Here is a 25,630-nt window from a genome sequence, read left to right as displayed (position 1 = left end):
TTAATAGAGCTAATCGTACCAAGTTTGGCTGTGACTGCTAATTTGGCTGTTACTACTAAATGAGGACAAATCTTTTGCATTAAGACACCCGTTCTGCACTGTCAAACTATGTGCACACTTTCTCTGCCAAGTCAGCAACTCGTGGTCTTGTGGTTACCGTTGCTGATTCTCTATCTCTGGATCCTGGGTTAGATTCCCAGGCGGGTCGGGAATTTTTCTCCGCTGAGGGCCATGTGTGTGTGTGTGTGTGTGTGTCAGTTTCGTTGTCATGATCATTTCATCACCAGTATCGATGAGTAAGTCGCCGTAGTGGTGCCGGATGAAAACACTTGCACCAGGCAGTCTAACTCCCCAGAATGGGGCTCCCGTCCGAAAATGCCATACGCGCGATTTTCCATCGTGATGTGTCGACAATAATCAGTGCCCAATGATGGAAACTATCCAGCGTTGATACCAGGGGCGTAACGACCGGCTTAATGCCACCTACGATGATGTGGCCCTGGAAATAAAGAAAATAGGGAAAAATAATGAAAAATAATGAAAAATTAAAATTGGAAGAAAAAGTGATAAACAAATTAGTAAAATTAGTCAATAGAAGCCTTTGGTTATGTTAAAATAATCTATGTCTGTTTTGGTAATCATTCTGACGTAAATGAATGCGTATCGTTTACTTACTTCACGCAGGCCGAAGAGAGGTCTGCCATCGGATTCGATCAGCAGTTGACTGAATGTATGAACCAAAAGGGATTAGCTTGTAACAAGAGTTGAGGCCAAGGTTGTGGCGGAGCGTAAGTCGTGAGTGGCCTACGGAATGATATGCGAAAAAGTATGAAGCCGCAATTTAAATTTGGTCCTTAAACACGTTGTAGAAGCTGAGTACCCAACCTGCATAAAGTTCTGTATTCGGAACAGCTGAGAACATCGACAGATTTATTGGCCACTTACAGCGGAAGGATTTAAAAACCTGTCCAGTGAGTGCTTCCAATGTAACGCCAGTCACTCGTCAGATCTAAAGCGGATAATAAACCGACTGCACATTTAAAAAGAGAGTCATTGACGTTCTAGCGGCGCTTGTATGTTAATTCATACGAGGTCTTAAAAACACAACATCGCCCTTTTACGATTAACCACTCAAAGTAATTAACATATCACATAGGGCCCAGCAGTCTGATACTGTGGACGTTACAGGACAGTATGGTCTCTTGGGAACGGCGGAAATAAAGAAGAGGAGACTATTAGGGTTTATCAGGCCATCGGCGACGGGGTCATTAGAGGCGGAGTGCAAACTCGGATTCGTGAAGGATGGGCAGGGAAACTGGCAGTGTCCTTCTCAAAGGAACCATCTCAGCATATTCGTGAAATCGGTTTTTTTGGTGGGTGGGCCATGGAAAACCTCAATCTTTATTTTCTTCCCATAGACAGAAGACACCGCCCTTTGATCGTAGATTTATGTATTTTTCCTGTGCGCAGTCTAGATTTCGGCTTTCACACCATTAACGAGTACAGTGTTCTTAGATCATTAATATCATTCCGCTGTGTACTGTGTAAGAAGACGTAAACACACTTCATCCTGCACAGTACACAGCAAAATGATGTTAATGTTCTAAGAACACTATACTCGAAATTGGCGTGAAAGCCAAAATCTAGATTGTACGCAGGAAATGGGTGGAAATATTCAATCAAACGGTGATGTATTCTTTTAAAAAATATTGTATTACGGTGGCTCAGTTCATTCGAAAACTGTTTTCGATCTCGATTGGCAGATTAGAATTTGAATCGCCAGTCTCCAGAATGCAAGTCCATTGTCTCCACATTGTACAGCGTCACTCGGTTTCTGACCGAAACCTCTAACAGCAAAGAATCAAACGACAAACTAAACGTAACAATCCGTCAGAGATAGAACCTTATATGTAACTTGCCCAAAAAACGAACTACAGCAGCAAAGAAGCACTTCGAAGAGCTTTGTGAGGACGGAGGCTGAAGAAACCCGTAACTGGACTTGCTGACACTTTTTCATCCAATGAGTGCCAACATGTATTCCCAAATGCATATCTTGTCACAAGCAGTGAAGTCTGTTACAGGCGCGAACGTAGTTCTACATTTTTTTCCTACCTAGCACTGTCTAAAAGGTCTCAAAAATGAAGCACCGAAGTTTTTGAGTGACTTTTCATGTGAGATTTCTCTTCTGTTTCTAGCACAGCTAATGCTGGTAAGAACTGTTCATAAAGCTATGTTCATCTAACAGAACCTACGACCAAAGCAAAAGCCGATCGTCCTTTTTCAAAGCTAAAAGGTGTAAGTATTTTGACAAAAAACATACTTACGTTAAATGATGAGACAGGAATGGTTATCCGGTATCGGAGTACTATCGACTGGAGAAATGTTGTCTTTTTTGACTGGTGAAAGAAAGAAGAATATAAAGAAAGGAAAAGAAAACAATAGAAAAGATAAGAAAATAGAAGAAGATCGTTACATGGTGGAACTCAAAACAGTACACCGCACATCGCTCAAAACGTGCTCAGGAGTACAAGAAGACAGATCTTTCATCGTAAAAATCACTAATGTTTTCCATCGCTGTACGGATCTACCTAGTACAGATCGCGCATATAAAATTATGGAAATAGTATTTCATACAGGGGCAGAATCACTCCTTCTGCACGCACCCTTTTCGCGACTGCGACAGGAACAGGTTTCAAAGTATCGTTCAATAAAAGATTTCTTCAGCTACGCTGTTTACAGTGATTCGAGAGGACAAATGAAGATCTACAGTACAAACCTATACAGGAACAGATGAAAGAATGAAAATTCGATTTTTCTTAAATGGTGGACCATTTTGCACATTCAAGAACGAAACAAAATTCAATTACAGTTAGAAGAGATTTTAGGTCACTAAGCACACACTTTTCGTTAGCTGTTTCCAATGCAGCCACTAATATTTCGACAGTCGTAGTCACTGTCGTCTTCAAGTCATAAATGCTACGGATAGCTGTATGCGAGGAAATTTAAATCCTCGGTAGGCGGCTGAGAACCATAATATGGCATATAGAGACAGACAAATCACGCTGTAGAGAACTAGCGACACGGCACAACCAAAGATAGCGATCCTCAAACGTTATCCATAAAGAGTGAGGAAGTAGCTTTAACTCTGTCGCTCAGTTGTTCGACATGAGAGAGTCCGAGTTTTCAAGGAGAACCAAAGTAAAAGCCTCCGTATCTATTTACAAGGTCATTTGCTAATTAAATCTCAGCTGCTTGCTTACTAAGACTTTTCTAATAGCTGGAAGTGCAAACTAGAATCGACCGTTGTTATATTCCATAACATAGGTTGTGCGAAGGCAATGTCCTGCAACAGCTTCTTTATTTGTCTGTTGTAACCGTACGTGTTCAATACACTGGTCATCAACATGTACTGATGGTCTGACCAGTGTATGAAGTGCCCAAACTGCAAGGGATACGGTAAATAGCCGCCTTACATAAACTAAGGTGATATTGTACACACATCAAAAAACGGTTTGCATTACCTCACTTCCGAGAGGTCCGGGACCTTTACAGAAAATTCGAATAGAGATCAACATAAAAATCATTTCAGCTCTTTTTATTACTCATGAAAACAACACATGGCATGTTGTACCACCATACAGCGAGACCTCCAGAGGTGGTGGTCCAGATTGCTGTACACACCGGTACCTCTAATACTCAGTAGCACGTCCTCTTGCATTGATGCATGCCTCTATTCGTCATGGCATACTATCCACATCAAGGCACTGTTGGTCCAAATTGTCCCATTCCTCAATGGCGATTCGGCGTAGATCCGTCAGAGTGGTTGGTGGGTCACGTCGTCCATAAACAACGCTTTAATCTATCTCAGGCATGTTCGATGGAGTTCATGTCTGGAGAATACGCTGGCCACTCTAGTCGAGTGATGTCGTTACCTTGAAGGGAGTCTTTCAAAAGATGTCCACGATGGCGGTGCAAATTATCGTCCATGAAGACGAACACCTCTCCAATTTGCTGCCAATATGATCGCACTATCGGTCGGAGGTTGGCCTTTACGGCGCCTTCCATGACCACCAGCGGCGTACGTCGGAACCACATAATGCAACCCCTAAACAGCAGGGAACCTCCACCTTGCTGCACTCGCTGGACAGAGTGTCTAAGGCGTTCAGCCTGACCGGGTTACCTCCAAACACGTCTCCGACCATTGTCTGGTTGAAGGCATATGCCACGCTCATCGGTGAAGAGAACATGACACCAATCCTGAGCCGTCCGTTCGGCATGTTGTTGAGGCCATCTGTACCGCGCTGCATGGTGTCGTGGTTACAAAGATGGACCTCGCCATGGAAGTCAGGAGTGAAGTTGCGCATCATGCAGCCCGTTGCGCACAGTTTTAGTCGTAACACGACGTCCTGTGGCTGCACGAAAAGCATTATTCAACATGGTGCCGTTGCTGTCAGGGTTTCTCCGACCCATAATCCGTAGGTGGCGGTCAACCACTGCAGTAGTAGCCCTTGGGCAGCCTGAGCGAAGCACGTCATCCACAGTTCCTCTCTCTCTGTATCTCCTTCGTGTACGAAAAACATCGCTTTGGCTCACTACGAGACGCTTGAGAGTTCTTTCTGGCACAAAGTAACAATGCAGACGCGACCGGACCGCGGTATTGGCCGTATAGGTATGGTTGAACTACAGACAACACGAGCCGTGTATCTCCTTCCTGGTGGAATGACTGGAACTGATCGGCTGTCGCACCCCCTCCGTCTAATAGGTGCTGCTCATGCATGGATGTTTACATCTTTGGGCGGGTTTAGTGACATCCCTGTACAGTCAAAGGGACTGTGACTGCGATACAGTATCCACAATCAACGTCTATCTTCAGGAGTCCTGGGAACTTTTTTTGATGTGTGTTCATACACTACAACGGCATTATTCGTAGGTGGTGATCATAAACACACTTCACACCGTGTTTCCGCAGAACATGACTAATCTTGTTGGAAATGTCTTGTCCCTAAGGCATAAATGCCGTAGAGTTAGATGCCACCTCATTATTTTCATCAGGCTGATTCAAAGTTGGTCGATAGTGCAACTTTCACAATAATCATACCACCGAAAAGTGATTTAGAGTAGGGCTAACTCAGCTGACGAACTTTGAGGTGTAAGATGACGTCGGGGCTATGAAGAAAGATACTAAATGACATAGTGAGTGATGGCAAACTGGAAGCTCAACGACTAATAACGGGTCTGTTTAATGGAATAGAGAGGAAAATGCCTGAAAAGAATCTGAAAACATCTAAAAAGTATGTAGAAGCTTAATTTGTCGTATAGAACAGACAGAGTTTTTGCATAAATAGTACTACAGGGCACTATAATCCTCAGGATAAAGAGATTGCCAAAAACTGAAAGGTGAAACCAACTCAAATAAGCCTACAATGTTTAATATGACAACACGCTTAGTCCGTAAAAAGAAATTTTTTCCAATAGACTGTAATAAGGGACAACGTGTTTGAATGTAATAGAAATTCTGAAAATTACCAGTCATGACGTTAGAATTTGTAATAAACTGCCTATGAGCTTATTACGTGTGAAATTCGCCTTACGTTACGTAATCGACATGGGTATGCTCTTAACTATTTCTAAATTACAGTCTATTGGAAAATAATTTCTTGATGTTGGTGTAGATTGGAACGACGAAAGAATGGTAAAGGAATTGTACAAAAACAGAAAGAGATAGTAAGTGTTGACGAGTAGAAGCAGATGGGTGTGGAATTGAAAGAGGTCAGGTTTGATTCCACGTGGAAACAGATATGCCCTGCGAGGGTATTTCTTTCAGTGGTTATGGATACAGCAATCAGTCGCAAATAATGTTTACTGCAAATTTAGATTTCGGTCACCGTGTGACCACCTTCAGTGCAGTAATGTAACTTAAAACAATAAAACCACTTACATAAGCAAAGTGATTATAATTAAACCTACGGTTTCAAAACACTGTAAAAGAAGAAAATGATTCAAATGGCTCTGAGCACTATGCGACTTATCTTCTGAGGTCATCAGTTGCCTAGAACTTAGAACTACTTAAACCTAACTAACCTAAGGACATCATACACATCCATTCCCGAGGCAGGATTCGAACCTGCGACCGTAGCGGTCACTTGACTCCAGACTGTAGCACCTAGAACCGCACGGCCACTCCGGCCGGCTGTAAAAGAAGAACCGTCCCTCAAAACTACGTGAAATTGGAAAGGAATATTATCAAAGAGGGGGGGGGGGGGTGGGACACCATTTGAAAGAAAAGGAATTAAAACATTCCCATTAGATGCTTGATAACGTAAACGGCTTCGGCTACAGTTGACAGATGAATCGCAATACTACGGTTATGGTATGAGTTGGACATAAAACCAACCATACTGCGCAATGTGCATGACCCACAAGTTTAGCATTCAATAGTTGTGACAGTGTTTGTTAGGTAAGCCCATCCTCCATCGCAAGGTCGTACCACGTCGGATAGGAAAAATTGATTTTCAATTGTTCTGAGGCCAAAAACTATAAAAAGCCACAATGAAATCGGGTTTTAATTGTAGTAAGGCGAGAAACCACATAAAAAGCAACAATGAGTCCGGTTTTTAATTGTTGTGAGACTGAGTCTCGACATGTTCAGTATGCTGTCCATCATCCTGTGCGAGAAGTCGTTATCGAGAAACAGCATGTTCCACAACTTACCGGAATATCACAAAGTGTCACGTACAGATTCAGTTGCGCAATGTGTGCCTTCAGTTCGCCTACATTTGTTTTCGGAGCGCCGAGTACAGCTTCTTTCAGATAATTCCACAGCCAGAACTCACAATGATTCAGGTCAAGTGATATGACGACCTGGCTGTAGGAAAATAACGGTTGCTTAATCTAGCATTTCCAAAATGCCTTTGCAGCGACTTCTTCACTGACTGTGTAATGTATTGAGTTGGGCCATCTTCCATAAAAGTGACCCTGCCTGCACATACTTGCTGTTGAAGGGTTGGAATGACGTTGGTGTGCAAAAGACTCTCAGAGCGGTTACCAGTGACGGTGCAAGTAACATGACCCTCAGGACCGTCTCTTCGAAAAAAATATGGTCCTACGACAAACGAAGCCGTCGACCGGCACTGCAGTTACTTTTACAGAATAAGGGGTACTGGTTGATGAGCGATGGGACTTTCTTTGCCCGTATTCTGCAGTTCTGTGTATTGACATGTTCTCGGAGATGGACATGGACTTCGTCTGTCAACAAAATGTTCCATGGCCATACATTGTCCATTTTCATTGGAGAGAGAAATATACCTTACTGGCAGATCAGCATGAAGGAGCATATGAACAAGGGTTATTTTATATGAATACCAATGCAAGATGTCTGTAGAATGTAATGCGCCGCGCTGACAGTCATCTCCAAAATTCGTGCAATTTTCCGTGCACTGCGTGTTTTGGTCACCACCTCTCGACCCGTCCTCCAATCCTGTGGCCACATCTTCTACTGACATCGGATCATTTGTTTTCCTACCTCTGCTCCATTACACTTCAAAAGAAACTGTCTTTTCGAATTACGTCATCATTCTCTCCAGGTCTTTGACTTACATCGGACCACCGCTTTTCTTTTCATACCCTTGGTATCCGGAACTTCTGCAGGGCTACTGGCGCACAGTCAGCGTTCTTGTAAAAGAGCTTTACCAGCAGCGCGATCCCAGACACAAAGAGAGGAACAGCCATGTACTGCTCGCGAATTATTTATCGTATTCTGCCGCTTAAATTCCGCTTAGCGGCAACATTTTTGTTATTTATTTTTGTTTCTACAAATTTTCCACCTTATTCGATAACATCCCGTTCGAATTTGACGTCATTCCTAGCAGTGGTTCTTTTTTTAGAACGTTTTGAACCTGGAACCTTAATTATAATCTCCCTCTTCACATACTCCCAATTGCACTATTCATGTCAACTGTTGAATGTGGACGCAACCTTTATGTTAAATAGTCCACTTGTCACTGCGCGTATATATAAGTGGTTTCAGTGTTTTAACTTAAATGTACTGCTCTGGAGGTGTGCACAAAGTGACCGAAATCTGGATTTGCAATTAACATTGTCTGCGACTAATTGATGTACTCTTTGCTACTTAATTGTTACGTAAGGGTGATCTCCTCATTGTGGTTTTTCAATATCAGGGATAAAGGAACGGGCATAACAGTAGTAGGAAAAATACAATCAAGGACATGGATTACCGAGAGTTGGCATTTCACTGCAAGGATCCCCGCCTCCGAAGCCTAGGTGGCTAAAACGCGCTTGCGCAGTGGCTTTCGACTCGGTGGTAGGGCCCTTCGAACCGTGGTTGTGGGTGAAATTTTCACTGCCAGTCTTTGACTATAAAGCGGAGGAGAGGTGGTGGCGTCAAGTTCCAGATCACCAGTATTTTTGCTAATATAATGAATTACATTCCAAAATCCTCCGGTTCCCTGAAGTGAGGGCATGTGATATTTATGATGAAAAGTGGCGCCGTATCGCGATCCTCTTACGAGAATCCACTTCCTCCGCCCCCCCCCCCCCCCCATTTAGTACTACAGAATAGGACGTGTGGAATTTACATTCTATATTGTAATTATGTTTTAGTATACGGAGTGTTTAAAAAATAATAACATATTTCGGAAGCATGTATTTATTAAACTGTTAGACATACTACTGTGAAACATGGAATACACATTTACAAATCTCTCAACTTTATATTAGGGATGTTTAAATATCCTCCACATCATCACATCGATACTCGAATTCCTCCCACACTCAGGTAAGCATGTCCATCGTCACTGATGTTATGGCGGTACTGATCCGATTCTTCAACTCTTCATGGTTCTGTGGTACTTTTGGTGCATAAACTTTGTCATTAGTCCTCCTGGTACTATTGGGATCAATATCATCCGATAAGAACATTCAAAATGTGCATCTCCCTTGTTTATAAACAATTATTTTCTAAATATATGATTTTATCCCTTTGAGTCAGTTGTGTGCTATGATGTTTCATTCACTTCTATAGTCACAACATATTAAAATATATTCATCGATTTTGCACTTAGTACCACTAGGGATAGTACACTGAAGAGCCAAACAAACTGGCTCACCTGCCTAAGATCGTGTAGGGCCCCTGTGAGTTCCGCAACACTACGTGGCATGGACTCGACTAATGTCTGGAGTCGTTCTCCAGGGGAACTGACACAATGAACCCTGCAGGGCTGTCCATAAATCCGTAAGAGCACAAAGGAGTGGAGATCTCTTCCGAACAGCACGTTGCAAGGAATGCCAGATTGCTTAATAATGTTCTTGTCGGGGAGTTAGGAAGTGTTTACTCTCACAAGAGTATTTCTGGTGCCACATTGTAGCAATTATGGATTTGTGGGGTGTCGCATTGTCCTGCTTGAATTGCACAAGTCCGTCTGAATGCACAATGGACATGAATGTATGCAGGTGATCAGACAGGATGCTTACGTACATGTCACCTGTTAGCGTCGTATCTAGACGTATCAGCAGTCCCATATTACTCCAACTTCACACGCCCTACAGCATTACACTACCTCCACCAGCTGACATGCAGGGTCCATGGATTTATGAGGTTGTCTCCGTACTCGGACACGTTCGTCCGCTCGATAAAATTTGACTCATACGACCAGGCAACATGCTCCCAGTTATCAACAGTCCAAAGTCGGTGTGGACGGGCCCAAGCGAGGCGTAAAGCTTTGTGTCGCGCAGTCATCAAGGGTACACGAGTGGACCTTCGGCTCCGAAAGCCCATATCGATGATGTTTCGTTGAATGGTTCATACGCTGACATTTGTTGATGGCCTAGCACTGAAATCGGCAGTGGTTTGCGAAATGGTTGCATTTCTGTCACGTTGAACGATTCTCTTCAGGCGTCGTTGATCCCATTCTCGCATAATCTTTTTCCGGCTGCACCGATGTCGCAGATTTGATGTTTTACTGGATTCCTGATATTCACGGCACACTGCTGAAATGGTCGTACGGGAAAATTCCCACTTCACCGCTATCTCGAAAATCCTGTGTCCCATCCTCGTGCGCCGACTATAAAACCACGTTCGCACTCACTTAAATCTTGATAACTTGCCATTGTAGCACCAGTAACCGATCTAACAACCGCGCCAGACACTTGTTGTCCTATATAGGCGTTGCCGACCGCAGCGCCGTATTCTGCCTGTTTACATAACTCTGTATTTGAATACTCATGCATATACCAGTTTCTTTGGCGCTTCAATGTATTAACCAAATTTAAATCGTTTGTTTCTTGAACGTAACTCTTACAAAGATAAGGTGATGAATCACACGTCGAACAGATGGTACCCGAAATACTTGCAAAAATGATAATATTATTTCCCGCATAGTTTTGAATTCATTGTTAGTGTTTCTTGCCTCAGCTACCGTTTTGCTCTCCCTACTACCACCGGGATCAATTGGAAAATTACATCTCTCTTGTTTTCAAAGCTGTTACTTTCAAAATACTTACTTTTTCCATCTGAGTCAACTGTATCCAATGATGTTTTGTTCAATTTTATCTATACAACACATTAAAATCCAGTCATAGTATCACTGGGGTCAGTATGACTCGAAAATAAATTTCTTTTGGTTTTCGAAATAATGGAGCGCAGCAATCACTCGTCCTTTCGTTGTCTAGAAGGAACTGTGACAGAAGCCAGAACAACAGGGGTCTGACGTACTAGGACATGTACTGAAACTATGTAATAGTCGACTGATAATGGCTAGCCGAAATCTGGATTTTCTTTAGTAAAACCTGAAAGGAAAGGACGACTGATTGCTGTGCTCCATCATTTTGAAAGACATATCACATTCGTTGAGCGCATCCACGTACCCACATGGAAGGTAACTTGATGAATTCTTTAGGTTTCTTGAATGTCGTATTTATGGAAATAGAATTTTGACGGTTATATCAATAGCCACAACATATGTTTTTATGGTAGTTTATTAAATATACCGGTGCCGGCCGGGGTGGCCGAGCGGTTCTAGGCGCTACAGTCTGGAACCGCGCGACCGCTACGATCGCAGGTTCGAATCCTTCCTCGGGCATGGAGGTGTGTGATGTCCTTAGGTTAGTTAGGGTTAAGTAGTTCTAAGTCCTAGGAGACTGGTGACCTCAGATGTTAAGCCCCATAGTACTCAGAGCCAAACCATTAAACACTGCTAAAATATCATTCGTAAATTAAAATGGTTCAAATGACTCTAAGCGCTATGGGACTTAACAGCTGAGGTCATCAGTCCCCTAGACTTAGAACTGCTTAAACCTAACCAACCTAAGAACATCACACACATCCATGACCGAGGCAGGATTCGAACCTGCGACCGTAGCAGCAGCTCGGTTCCGGACTTAAAGCGCCCAGAACCACTCGGCCACAGCGGCAGGCACTCGTAAATTACTTGGGGTCTATACGACATCGGTGCTAATCAGTGAAACAAAAAGCACCTGGTACTAGGAAGGTTAATAGAGCTCCACAGGAAGAAGTCATAGCCCTTCAAATCCTGTGACCGTGGAGATCGGCTGAGAAGTGCTAAGTCTCCGGCTGTTTGACGGCAAGTCCTACAGCTCGGTGTAGTTTAACTGAGATATTCACTTATTTGGCGACTCCAGAGAAGGGGAGCCCCGTCACATTGGAAAATTAAACTTCCTTCGTTCAGTCTCGGAAACAACCAGTTTTGTAACAAAGCAAGATATTGCTGAGCGTTAACCGCGTTTCCATCAGAGAAGAATGAGCCAAAAAAAAAGAGTGGGATATCACACAAAACAAATTGACTTAAGGAATCACGTACATGTTCACTGTTTGCATGCGGTTCTTCAGACCGCAGACTCGAACGATATGTTTGTCTAATTGCCCACTAAGGAGGAAAGTCCCTCCATCAGTGAATACGACGCGTTGTGCGAAAGTGTTTTTCTCAATCGCATTCGGAAGCACGCCAGAGAATGCCACACGTTTGCATTTTTCATCACGACGTAGAGGCTGTAACAGCTGTAACTTGCACGGCGTCATAAGTAGCCGACATCCCAAAACACTCCAAACTGTGCTGTTGTAACACTCGGCTGGCAGGACGAGTGGATTTTTGTACGCATATAGAGTAAAGCGGTTTGAATTAGCGGATATTTTCATTGGATGCAGAGGACAGCCGGGAATCATTCCTTTACATACACATCGTGTGCGTGCAGACTGTCGATAGTATATGCGAATGCTCCATCCATTGGTAGGATCAGTGCGGTACCTCAACCTGAAGCGTCTTTGCACTGTAATCACGAAATTACATTTCGCAAACTCGAGAACACAAAATAATTTCTACTATGGATTAGCCACTTTGCAACATGTGACTGTAATCAAGCAAAGAGAAGTCAACTGACATTCAGCGGCAATTAATATAAAGTAGAGAATGTATTCGTCGTTCCAATTACCGAGCCACGGCGCAGCGATCGATTGTTATAACAGCATAATACTTTGTTATATCCTTTTTAAAGCAACCAGCATTTTCTTTCTTAAGGACATGACCAGTGACTACAGAATCAACCGGCGTGTGACAAAAATTTAACTTAGGCGAGATGGACGAGATCTTTGAGTATTCATCTCACTATCTTATTAGAAAGTTCTTTAGTTCGGAAAACTCACGATACTGAACTGCATTAACTGGATTTTGTTAGTACTTCCGACTTCCACCGTAAGCCATCTGGTACCTAACAACACAACATTTCAATTTGTAGAACAATGTTAACACAAATTGGCGCCTAGCAATCACAAGATAATATACTTACGAAAATCACGTAAAACATTTCATTTGTAATGAATATTGAAACACAAAGCACTGAATATTTTAATCCACATGAAACGCGTAATAAAAAGCTCATTTATAGTCTCTATAAGGGCAGCAATCGACCTATTCATATGAGATGACAAGTACAAATACTAAGTGACTTGTCATCACAACCCAAAGGTCTCATTATGCTGAAGATATACCTATGAAGATACATCCATATGTATATTATTAAATTTACAAAATGTGTCAAATAACGTAAAGAAAGCTAGATTTTATCCCCACTATCGTCATATAGCATTGCAATTTTTATTTATTTTTTAATACAGTGATGCCATCGTAACTAACAAAGACAGACATAATGAGAAGCATATACCAAGGTCTCAATTTACCAGGTCACTGTGTAAAGACTGAGAATGTGACATTGTAGAAATTACAGTATCACAGTATTGTACAAATTATAGTACAGACCAAAACAAAAACGAGGCCTAACATAAAAATGATCCAGTAAGTCACGTGAGATCTTGTAATGGAGTGGCTCATCCACGTTATTACATATTATGTGTATAAGCCTTTTCCAAGTCTATGTAACATGCTGATGGTATAGAACACATACTGTAGTACACATATACAAGGTTCATTACTGGGTTAACGTATAGTAAAAGTACAAAGAGTGAAGAAATAGGGTACTGGAATTGCTGAACTCACGGTAGTTAAGTCAACAAACCATACTTATCTCCTAAGTGTGTTGAAATAGTAGAAACTATCTTGATGACTAACCATTTGAGTCACATCAATAAGTTATGTGTAGAACAGTCCGCATAGAAATACAGAAATTTCAAAAATAAAATTCTACCTACCTTAAAAATTGAAAAACGACACACTCATGTCAGAAGGAAAAGTTTACCATTGTTAATCCACTTTTATGCATACTCTGGATACTAATACGAATGGATTACTTCAACTCACTGTAAGAACAATAATCTGTCAGGTGGATTATCTGACCAGTGGTATAATATTAACATAGGATACAGGAGCAAAATCTAAATATACAAATAATATGGTCCATTAGATAAAGGTAAGGTGGAAGAAAATCCCACAAAATTGAAAGTGCAAAGATCTTACCACAAATCGAAGTGTGACACAGTTTTAAATTTACTAGTGTCTATAATGGTCATCCTAGAAGTAAACGAACCTCACAGTCGCTCACAATTTGTTATCAAACTGAAAATGTTGCCATGTCTCTTCCAACAAATTCATTCCAATGTCTTTACTGGTCCTATGCATCAATGAAAATGTAATAGATGACTACCCATATAATTCCTCTCATTGAGTTACGTAACATGCATCTCATTTTAAACAGAGAAATAACAAGAAAAACCTTTCTCTTGGTGCATTAACTGATAATACGCTCATGTAAAAACACTACCTTAATGGATACCTAATTATTTGTGTTCGTGCTCTGGATATAAGTGACAGAAGAGTACTTTAGTACACTGTAATAGTAGAACTACCTCACAGTTGATACAGTAGTGTAAGAACCTCATTCTCCATGGGCATCACTATACTTACAGAAATATACAAACGATAGCGAGAATGAAGTTCTGTATCCGAGCAAGCCTTTTTATACATTGTGACACGTTACATAAAGAACTGAAAGTGGAAAAACCTTGTCACAGCCATCAATCACTTTGTTCTGAATTTTTTGTTTCAGTTAAAGTAAACTTCCTTCATTTAAACACCCTCAAATCACGTCGACTAGACTTCCCGAGAACACCGGTAGTGACGACTTTGGAGGAGATGATGACCTTCAATTAACTACACATTCCCCGGACACAAAATATAGTAACAAAGATCGATTTTAACTGTAAACTTCGGCCAACGAAATACGTGTTGGTATCTGAAGGTGGGGCTAAGAAGGTGGAAGAACATCTTATGAAAATATGAAATAAAATGGGAGTAAACTGATTGAGTAAAGCAAGTATCACAGTTAGAGAACCGATACGGCGCAAATGTTCATTGGTTACGATATATTCATTGCAGTGCACTTCGGAATTTTTGAGCGTTTGTTCACTGACGTTATGACATGTGACTGCCTCTTCAATGAATTCATTGTCGTCATTCGTTAATTTCATTTTAGCGAATTTAATTCAGTTTATAGAGAAGTGCCATCGGCTGGATAAGGGTCAATCAAAAAGTTTCCGCTCGAAGGTCGTACAGTGCAGAATCGCTATGCCAGTCAGGCAAAATTGCCGTCATCATTGAGACAACAACCTACTGACTCACCAGGTTGATGATACCAGTTTGGTAAAACACCATCTTCTGCTGCCTGAATAAATCCGTAACAGCCTGCTGCACACACTCGTCCTACCGGAAGTGTCGACACTGCTAGGGCTTTTTTAAGAGACCAAAGGCTGATAATCGCATGGGGTAAGATCAGGACTATAGGACGCGTGTCGTGTATGTCCCACTTGAGTTGGCTTAACTTCTTCCCCACGACGTTCGCGGTTTGGAAACGTGACGTATTATTAATCAATAGCAGCATCCCTTATTGTATTTCGACAGACATGCTTCCTCATACACATTCTTCAACGGATGTCTACCTGTATATGTCCTTCGGCAGCCAAGAAAAGAATAACAACAAGTTGAGGCGTAGCGCTGTATATCGACCCTCCCTTGGAGGCGGTTAAGCAGGAGATATGTCTCAGAGCTGGATAGTGACAAATGGTGACGCGAGACAGGACGCGCACGTAGTTTATGTATCAGCCGATAGAGGACAGTACTGCATAGGGGGGACTGCGATTTTAGTTTCGATTGTGCCCACTAGAGTGCACTAAGGTAATAGAATGTTTTTCACAAACTGTTCTAGTATTTTCATAAATTGTTATTATGTCTTTATGTGTGCGTAAAATGTTATAAATGTGTTTTAGCAGTATGAATGATGCGTGAGTGTGGTTTAAGGTTACTACGAATATAATTGTTTAACGAGTTATGTAGTGGAATTTAGTGTGGGAACATTTCGAAGAAGTATGGATGTCGACAAAGGGGATTTTTGTAGAATAGATTTCTAAAGGAAGTTTATGCTAAAGGGAAAGTTAATTCAGGTATAAATAACAAAAGTAAATAACTTTATGCATATACAAAACATCAGTATATTAGATAATTGCGTCGGTAAAAAGTGCAGTCGTTAGGTTTACTGTTTTGCGTTTGGTTATTGATGAAAAGCGCGGATTGACACGGGAGAATGTTGTTTTGCTATTGGCTGTTGAGTAAACTGACCAATTGTAAAACAATATTCTTCGCGCGCGTTTCTCTGCTGGTAGAGAAGACAGAGTATTCCAGAGAGGAGTCGGAGCCCAGCCACGAAACAGTTCGGACGTGTGTAATAGTAGTTCCGATGGAAATGATAAGTTGACGGATGTGGCATTGAATTTTTAAGTGAATTTTGTGACGAGAAAAGACATAAATTCCGCGTGGAGTGTTGAGCAGGTCGGTGGCCAAAAACTGTAACTGTGTTAGGTACCGACAGACTTAATATTTGGCGAGCATTCTCAATCAAAAACAATCCGCATATTCTGTAGCTATTACGTTTTAGGGAAATGCAACACCATAAACTTGCTAGCGTGAGTGAAAGGGATTGTGAGTGACTGTGTTAAGACTAGCACGGGCTTGGAAGTGATACTTGTTCACCTAAGTTATATATTAATTAAGGACAAAATTTCCAACCTTTCATTTCGTGTGACAACCTTCTCTCGAAACGTAGATTTAGTGACTTTAATTGCAGCCTGGTTCACGTCGAAGTACAGTAGGTTTCGCTCGGCTTCCCTAATGATGATCTGCTGAGACAATGTTTACAGGTAGGTGCAAGTTCGTCGTAAAAGGGGCGGAAGGAACCGCGCCGCCACAAAGTTTGGTCCTGTTCCGAAGATTTTGGTAATAGCGTCGCCTTAATTGACATTCTCGCGTTTACAGCACGTACCTCGAAAAGACACGAATGCACACCTAATATTTTCCCTACATGTCGGTGCTTATATACCTGCAGCGGAATTGCGCTACGATGCATATACGCTACACAAACGCCCTCAGATGGAAAGTTTTTGGCCGTTCTTATAGTATACTACTAGTACAGCGTCTTTATGCAATGGTTTAGTCCAGATGTAAACTTCGAAAACGAGGAGAGATGTAAACTTCGAAAACGAGGAGATGACGATAAAAAAGGAGGTAACCTCTGTTTATGGAGTATCGTGACGAAAACGAGCACTGCATTCCAGACGGAAAGCCATCGCTTTTTGAGGAAACTTGGGAGGAGGATAAGACTATCGACTAAAGTCTGGAGTTGATTTATCGAGTTGGGGAAGTTCGTCGCCGATCCGCGTGCCCTGGAAACTCAATTTAGTGGATGGGCAGCAGTTTCGGGTCGAGCCTTTGGTGGCCGCAGTTCACCAGCTGCAACGGAATACCACGCTGGTCGCATCATAGCGAGCACGCCAAGAGCTAACGAGCCGAAACAGTTCAACTACTCTCCAGCGTCTTTCTCGTTGATATGCAGGCGTATTCGGAAGGTGTGCTCGCCTTTTCTGCGGTTTCAGGTGCGGTGGGTACCTAGCTGTCTCGTTCAAGGGTGGATCACACTCATGGTCAGGTAATATTCAAAGGAGAACCATGGATTTGCCAGGAGTCAATAGTTCATTATTTATTATAAATCCCAGTTGAGATCTAATGCTGAGATTTCATGCTCAGTTTTCGCAGATGACCCAAAGACTCAGCTTCACTGAAACAATGCGTAAAGAATATAAAATATTTAAATCAGCTGCATTGAATGATACAGGTCGACGGATATCGTTTGAAAAACAAATCCAAAGAGCGAACGAATGTGTAACAAAACTCTTGTACCTGTCTAAAAGGCTAGAAATTAGAGTAGAAGTAAATCGAGAGAGTTTCTAAGTTCGAATATCTGGGCGAATACATCCAAGAGTCGGGCCTAGAACAGATCGGTTCGAAATTCATTATCACATAATGTAAACAACCTTAAGGGAAATAAATGAAACAGACAACAAAACTGAACTCCGAAACACTTAAGAAATGGGCTATTAGAACGTGGTCATAAAAACAGATGAACCACTCATTTCTAACAGAAAAAGACAGAGAGAGAGGCTGAGAAAATAAACGATATGAAATAAAATAAGAAAAATCTTAGTTTCAAAAATCAGCGCTCCAGAAACGTACATGGTAAGAACAAATAAGGAATTTCGAAAGTATACCAGCATTTATTCTACTGTAAGAAAAGAAACAGTAGTCTAAAATGTCGTGACTTACAAAGAAACCTGACACTTGCGAGTGGGATTCGCCTTCCTATGGTTCGGTACAAACTTAATTATGTACCCACTCGTACATAGTTCATTCATGTCTTCATAAGCGACCTTACGAATAACGAAAAATCTGAGGAAAAACGGCGTCATATTTCCAGTCAGTTGATTCAGAACCCTAAATTTTTTTACACCTCCAAGAGAACGTAAACCTTAGTAATTTTCAACTTAATACCTCTATCCATTCTTGCCAAAAAGGGGTCTTAATAGACGAACAACAGACAGGCAATAAATGGCAAAAAACTAATTTTTATCAAATATCATTAAAAATTAACAATATTTGAATTTTTTGCCTTTACTTGTACTTTGAAACCCTTCTTGCCACATTTTATGATTCTAAGTCAACGAGAAGTACTCTACAGCTTTTAATGAGTGAAGTTTGCCAATATCCAAATATTTGACATAAACTGCAGTATCTTTTCATTGCAGCGGCTTAGAAACATAGATCTTATACACCGACAAGGAACCGTAAACCTTCATATCTGATATAAATTTGAACCTTATATCTTCACCTTTCGTACAAAAAGGGGAATTAACATATAGACAGTACCCTGTAAGTGTTCCGTTTTTGCCGATTGAGATACTAAATCGTAAACATAGCAACATCGTGAGTAATCTAACACGTTATGCAGTTCTACAGAATTGCAGTACAGCTAAAATTCAAATTAAATGGATTCTAGCAGTAAAAAACAGACCCATAGTCGCAGGGGAAACTCAACAGGAAATATGAATTTTAGGCTCAAATTGACGGCAGAGTGGGTGACTTTATGTGAAGCCCTTGTCGACGGCCTGTTCGGGAGGAAATTACTACTTCATGCAGAGTCGAGCGTGCAAATTTATATGCGTATGTGGCCAGCTGTTCATTTCACGATGATGATAGTGTACGCAAAAAACTCAGTAGTTAAAGACAGGATGTTACCGTAGGACGTAAGACGTTACCGTAAGACCAGTTCCCAATGACCACCCTGCGTCCTAAATTTATCTCACTCTTTAATCTCCGTCTGTAGTCTTGTGGGAGGCGTAGAAAACCCTTAAGAATCACTTAGTGAACTCTCTTTATAGCTTTTATCTGTTAAAGATAAATTACGAAACCTGTGTGTAAAACACATATGGACCTAACTAAATGTATTAAAAGACAACAGTTTTAATGAAATTTACCATAACATTCCATGTGTTTATAGTACCTAGAAACAGCACACAGAGTAACTTTTCCTTTACGTAAATTAATATCGGGAGTGCTGAGTCTTTTTTCTAGATTTTTTCGTATTCCAGATATTCCGTATAACCACGCTGTTTGTACTATAGCATTCTGAAAAGACCCAAAATCGCTCATTTGCTATTGATTGGCCGGCTCTGTTTAATCGCCTCACCATCGAAATTATATACTGAAACGTCCCCTTAATACGATTATACAGGACTGTCCTAAACCTGACACACAATATTTTTAGCGCAACGCAATCTGACTTTCAAAATTCCCTACAAAAGAATGGCCCTGACTAACATTAAACTATACCTTTCACAAATCACTTACCTCACAAAAATCTTCGCTGCTCAAGCTACTGCAATACAGCAAGCGCCACTACTGCCAGCTAAATAAAAGATTCAAACTACTAAAGGCACTAACTACTGATAGGGATAGTTAGCAAATGAAAGATATTAATAGAGAACAAACAATGTATTTACCTTAATATCATCACAAGTCATAATATATATATCAGTTCATGACAAATTGCAAACCTCCGCCATCTCTCTCCCCACATCCACCACTGCTCGCGGCTCACCTCCAACTGCTCAACGCTACGCGCTGTTCACAGCCAGCTGCCGCTGCCCAACACTACAATGGCAGACAACAATGCAAACTAGCCACAGACTGCACACAGCACAGCCAGTGATTTTCATATTGAGCGCTACGTAACGTTGCCAATAAGAAAACATAAACAGCCTACTTACATAGAGAAAACATAAACAGCCTACTTACATAGCCCCCATGCTCCCCACAAAAAATTTTACAAATGGGATTGGGCAGTGGCCAATAATGATTTGATAAAATTTTTCATAATTACAATAACAAAGAAATCAAATGCACACACTTATTGATATTATGTTGGTCAAAAGATCAAATTTTCTCACAGTCCATAAAGACAGTCCTAATCGTACATAACAGGAGAATAGCAGTGTTTTTCTCAAAGTCTGAGCAGTAAAAGAAAATGCACACAGAAGTAGTGGATTTCCATGCAGTCTTGAAGAAGTAGTGTTGTCCTTCCAACGGAAAGACAGTGCTGACTCTCGACATGCAGACAAGTATTGGTCCACAACAGAGCAAACCCACAGCAGAGTCAGTCGAAGTTTTGATGAATATTGGTAGGTAGGTCATCACAGAGCAGACCCACTGTAGTCCTGGTAGAGATTGTGGTATTGGTGGGCCACCAGAGGTGCAGACCCACTGCAGTCCTTGTAGAAATAATGGTATTGATGGATCATCAAAGATGTAGACCCACTGTAGTCCTTGAAGAGATGGCCAGCAGCCATCTGTTGTGACTGTGCAGGTGCACAATCACCATTGAAGAGTCTTGCGGATAATATAGCAAGTCCATAAACCACCACTTGTGCACTCACAAAGTTTTTGAACTTGTCCTTAGAACCAGCAATGCTGTTATCCAGTCCCTTGCTGAGTTATTAACACACGTGCAAACACTAACAGTCCCTACTTCTCACATATTGTCCACATACTATGACCAACAGAAACGTGTGCAGTGAAATGTAACTAACCAGTTAATAATGTCATGAACTGGTGACAATTACAATTTTATAACATAAGAATACAATTACAAAGGTACAAAATACATCATTAAAAACATAACAATACAGATAACATTTGTAGTAAAACAGGCGTTACAAAAGAATAGAAATAAACATATACATCAGTGTTACAAAAATAGTGACATAAGTACATACATAAAATAATGAGAATAGTTTTCGAAACATTAATTTCACACATGAACATTGAAACAGAACAGAATTGTAAACAACTTTACAAAGAAAATAACATATTATTAATGCAACTTATATTTGAGGATAACAGTATTCCTCCTCATAGTGAATATAGCTTAGTATTAGAAGAGAAAAAAAATTCTATGAAACAGTACACAGAGACAGGAAGAAAACAAATACTCAAGGGTACACAAACACATAGTGGGATAACACCAATAGGAAAGGACAGGGTTCGTTTTCAGTGTAACATTTGGTACTGCAGTCCAACCCAAAACTTCATATATCTTTCCTCTTATTTCATCCTTTGTTTCCACCAAAAAAAATTCTATCTAAGCATGCTTTCTGTATTTATATGTTCACACATTTCTTACCTCAACATTTATTTCCAAGAAAATCCTACCTAAACCTGTTTTCTCAATGCATTTCTTCCAATTCATCGCAACTCATTCTCTTAGAGGCTACCCCCTCTTAAGCTAACTTAAATCTACTGAGCTCAGATGCTAAACTAAGGGACGAGGCAATGCAGCATCACATAACAATTAATATAAACAGCAATTACCAAAAAATTGGAAAATTGCAAAGCAAGCTACCGTAAATCTAAATTAACAGATAAAATGCAAAATTACAACTAATATGAGCCAATGTGCAGCAACATGAAAAATCAATGAGTAGTAAAATTGGCTTAGCAGAGTAACACAAATTAAAGTTCAGTAGCACTATGCCTGGCAAACAGCAGCTTATATCTAAACATGACATAGCTCAAGAAGAAAAAATATTACAGTAAAAACAACAATGCAGATAAGGGAAATGTATATTCACATCTTAATGTCTATGTAATTAAAGTGGTGCACCACAAGAAGTTATTCTACCAAAAAGTTACCAATTACTTGAAAAGAAAATTATGAATGCAGTTACTAGTTCCTTCTTATTGTTCTTTCCTTTCCAAGTGCTCCTTTTTTAAAGAATGTGGATCATAAAATAATTATTTAATAGATCTGTTGACAGAAAGTGTTCACATTAGCAAATGCATTTCATTTTATAAAAGCAATGCTGCAACACAGCTGGAAACCAGATATCAAGTGAAATAAGCAATTACGCAAACCAAAGCATAAAAACATCATTCAATAGTCATGTGGCATTTCGTAAGTCAGTAGCTCTCAACTCTCATAGAAAGACACTTGTCATTATCAGGTTTACAGATGTACGAATATTTCCCATCAATTGATAAGCATTTCAGCAATTAGCACAAAGTGCGAGTAATCATATGTTTTCAAGTAACAAGGGTGTCGCATGAGCGATGAAAGGCACACCCTAATGGCTTGTTCTCCAGGTGTTTTCCTGTGCTCTGAAAGGCACGCGCTAATGGCTTTTTCTCCAGGCGTCTGACACAGCTGGGTGCCCACGACGCATTATGTGTAGGTGGTCCGTTAACTTTCTTACGGAAATATTTACGACAGCAGTTTCCGCTACAGAGACAGTCGCATATAAAGATATTTCACAGGTCAAGAATTTGCGTTACAAATCTGTAGAAACAAAATGCTATTGATATAACAGTGTCCAAAAAAAATTTTCGTCTGCATTGTAATACATTCACGCATTTACGCACATTTCATAACTCTTAAAGTACGATTCTTGGTTTCCAACAACCTTTTCCACAAATCAGAGTCCCTAAACACTACTCATTATTCCTTACCTCATTATACATAAACATATTCGTCGACACTTCTTCAATATTTCATCATGAGAAATACGTAGCATAATAAACATTCCTCAACAACATAATACACATCGTCGTCGTAATAATAACATCATAACACCTCAGCCAAATCTCAAAATCGTCGTAACTTCCTCCAATAATTTCCAAGCCTAAAAAAATTCTCTGCTCATGTCAAAAGTGTCAGCTGCCTCAAACGTACTTTAAAAATCATGAATCCATACCAAATACATCATTCAAAGCTCTCATAGTATCACAATGGTTCCAAAAAAAAATATGAACAGTTTACAAAGTACAGACAAAATACAGTTTCATATGTGTGAAGTTATCCAACTGTGTAATTACGTAAACATCTGTCACTGATATAGTAAAATAAATGTTTGTCTCTCTCAGTTAAATGATCAGATAGCTGTGTAATTTGTGTGTTAGAGAAATATGGTACCGATGTGTAAAGTTGTATAAGCAAATACCATATTAGCTAGGGTTCCTTGTGGTTGCCACACACATGGTACACAAAGTAGGCATGTACCCCCCTGAGGATAAATGTAATTATGCCCTCAGGTGTTACAAATTACAGCAATGGAATGAAATGTATCACGGAAAACTTTCTTTGTAATTAAAAAATCTTTAAAAATAAATGTTTCAAGTACAAAATTAATCACTCAAATACGTGTACTGTAGCGCTAAATGTGCGTCTTGTTGCAACATAATCTGTGTGGAAGTGTCGTAGTTATCGTCCTCCGAAAGCTAAGTTCTGCAGAAGCCAACGTACTTACCTCATGATAAACAAAAGTGAAATGCTTTGCGTATAGATATCGTAGTTATAATGCTTATTGGCGTGATGAAGAAAGTACTGTACAGTAACGTAATGTTGTGCCACGAAAAAGGCTGTCTCATTGTTGCTATACCACAAAAGTTACTACTAAAACATGTTTTTCTTTCCAGAAGAATTTAGAAAACTGTGCAGATATAAAACAGATACACCGCAAAAGCAACATTGTAAATTGTCACTCATTAGTAGCGTCGTGATAAAATCGTGTAGCTGTCACATAAACTAACTATTGTCTCATCTGGTATCTCACAGAAAGTACTTTAAATCCGGAATGTATTTTCAAGTAAACCAAAATGTTGCATTAAAATCTCATTAGCAGTACTGGTAAATGTTCTAATCGTGCAACTAACAAGCAAGAATGTACACACACAATTACACTGTGTCGTCTATTCGCAATAACAATGCATTCGTAATTTCTGTTTAAATAATTTCTCTTGGTTCTTGGCTGGATATTTAACTTCAAACATTGTTGCATGGTAACAGTTTCTAAAGCATACTAGTAACGTGAAGTGAAACGTTTTATGGCAAAGACAAAGTTAAAAGCAGATTATCTGTCAATAAATGGTTTTACATGTGAAGTGTGGTGCAATCCTTTACTCTTCATAGTGCTCAGAGTTTGAACTTGAATGCAATTGTCAGGCGGTATACGTCGGTAAAGAATACTGGAATTTTTCTCAAGGTTAGCGTCTATGTTATTTTTCTCTGAGCTAGCGGGCGCACGCGGCTGCCTGCTGCATGCGGTGTGAGTCATTGTCTGTCCCTTTGTTGGCGCGCGTCGTTATTGGGGTTTGGAGACCTAACTTCTACAAATTCACCGTGACGAGAAGGCCCTGCTCTGTTTGAATCCCGCCAGTTCTGATGCAATTCAGGTCTGCCGTTACGATCACATCGTCTGTCGTCATGTCGATATTTCCTGTAGTTTCTTTCTTGTCGGTTAAGTGGTGGAGAATTTCTCCCTGAATCGTAACTGCGCGCTGGACCGTTGCGTCTAAAGTTATTCTGTCTCCCTTGATAATGATTGTTTTGGTTCCCATATTGTCTGTTTCTCTGATTGTCTCTGTGATAGTCATTACCACGGAGAGGTGATCTTTCCCTGTAATTATTACTACTCTGCCAACGGTTGTCATACGGGTGATGTCTGTTTTGGTCACGATATGTGTTGTGAGAATAGCCTTGTCGTGTCCAGTTATTATTTCTTTCATCGTGGAATTGTGACAGTTGTGACCTGTAATTGTTGTGCTCCTGTTTCCGCGTTCCCCGATTGTCAGTGTCAATTTCCAATTCTTGTAACAGACCCTGAAATGCTTCAATGTCATCTTTGCAACGTCCTGCTAAAATAATACGTCGTAAATGTTCAGGCAATTTGAGTAAGCAAATGCGGATGAGTTCTGAGGGGCTGTATGGGTTTGAAAGATATTGATTCTTGTGCAACATGTCTTCAAAATATTTGACAAGACTGGAAAATTCAGATTGTTCAAAGTGTTTCATCATCATGATGCTATGTTTTACACGGTCTTGTGTAGCTTGAGACCAATATGCTGAGAGGAAGGCATGGTAAAACTCTCCTTCACTGTGGCAATCGTGAATTACCGATCGCATTCTTACAGCTGGTTCATTCTCTAAGTAGCCACACATAAATTCTAATCTGTGTTCCAACGACCAGTTGGGAGGAAAACAATGAGAGAATTGATGGAGCCATGCTTGTGGATGAATGTCGTTGCCAGAATTCTTAAATGTTTTGAATTTACGTGTAGTAATGAACAGCTTATAGTCAAAATCATCATGTCGGCGAGTCGCATATCGGTCATTGTTAGGTCGTGTCGGCCGTTCCATCTCAAAATTCGGTGCACATTCCCAATTTCTTTCATTACTTCCGAAATGCCCTGTGTTATTATTTTGCAGCTTTTCCGTG

This window comes from Schistocerca piceifrons, chromosome 7 (assembly GCF_021461385.2).
Source record: "Schistocerca piceifrons isolate TAMUIC-IGC-003096 chromosome 7, iqSchPice1.1, whole genome shotgun sequence".
Taxonomy (NCBI): Eukaryota; Metazoa; Arthropoda; class Insecta; order Orthoptera; family Acrididae; genus Schistocerca; species Schistocerca piceifrons.
The sequence above is the reverse complement of the archived record's forward strand: the minus strand, read 5'-3'. Positions refer to the sequence as shown.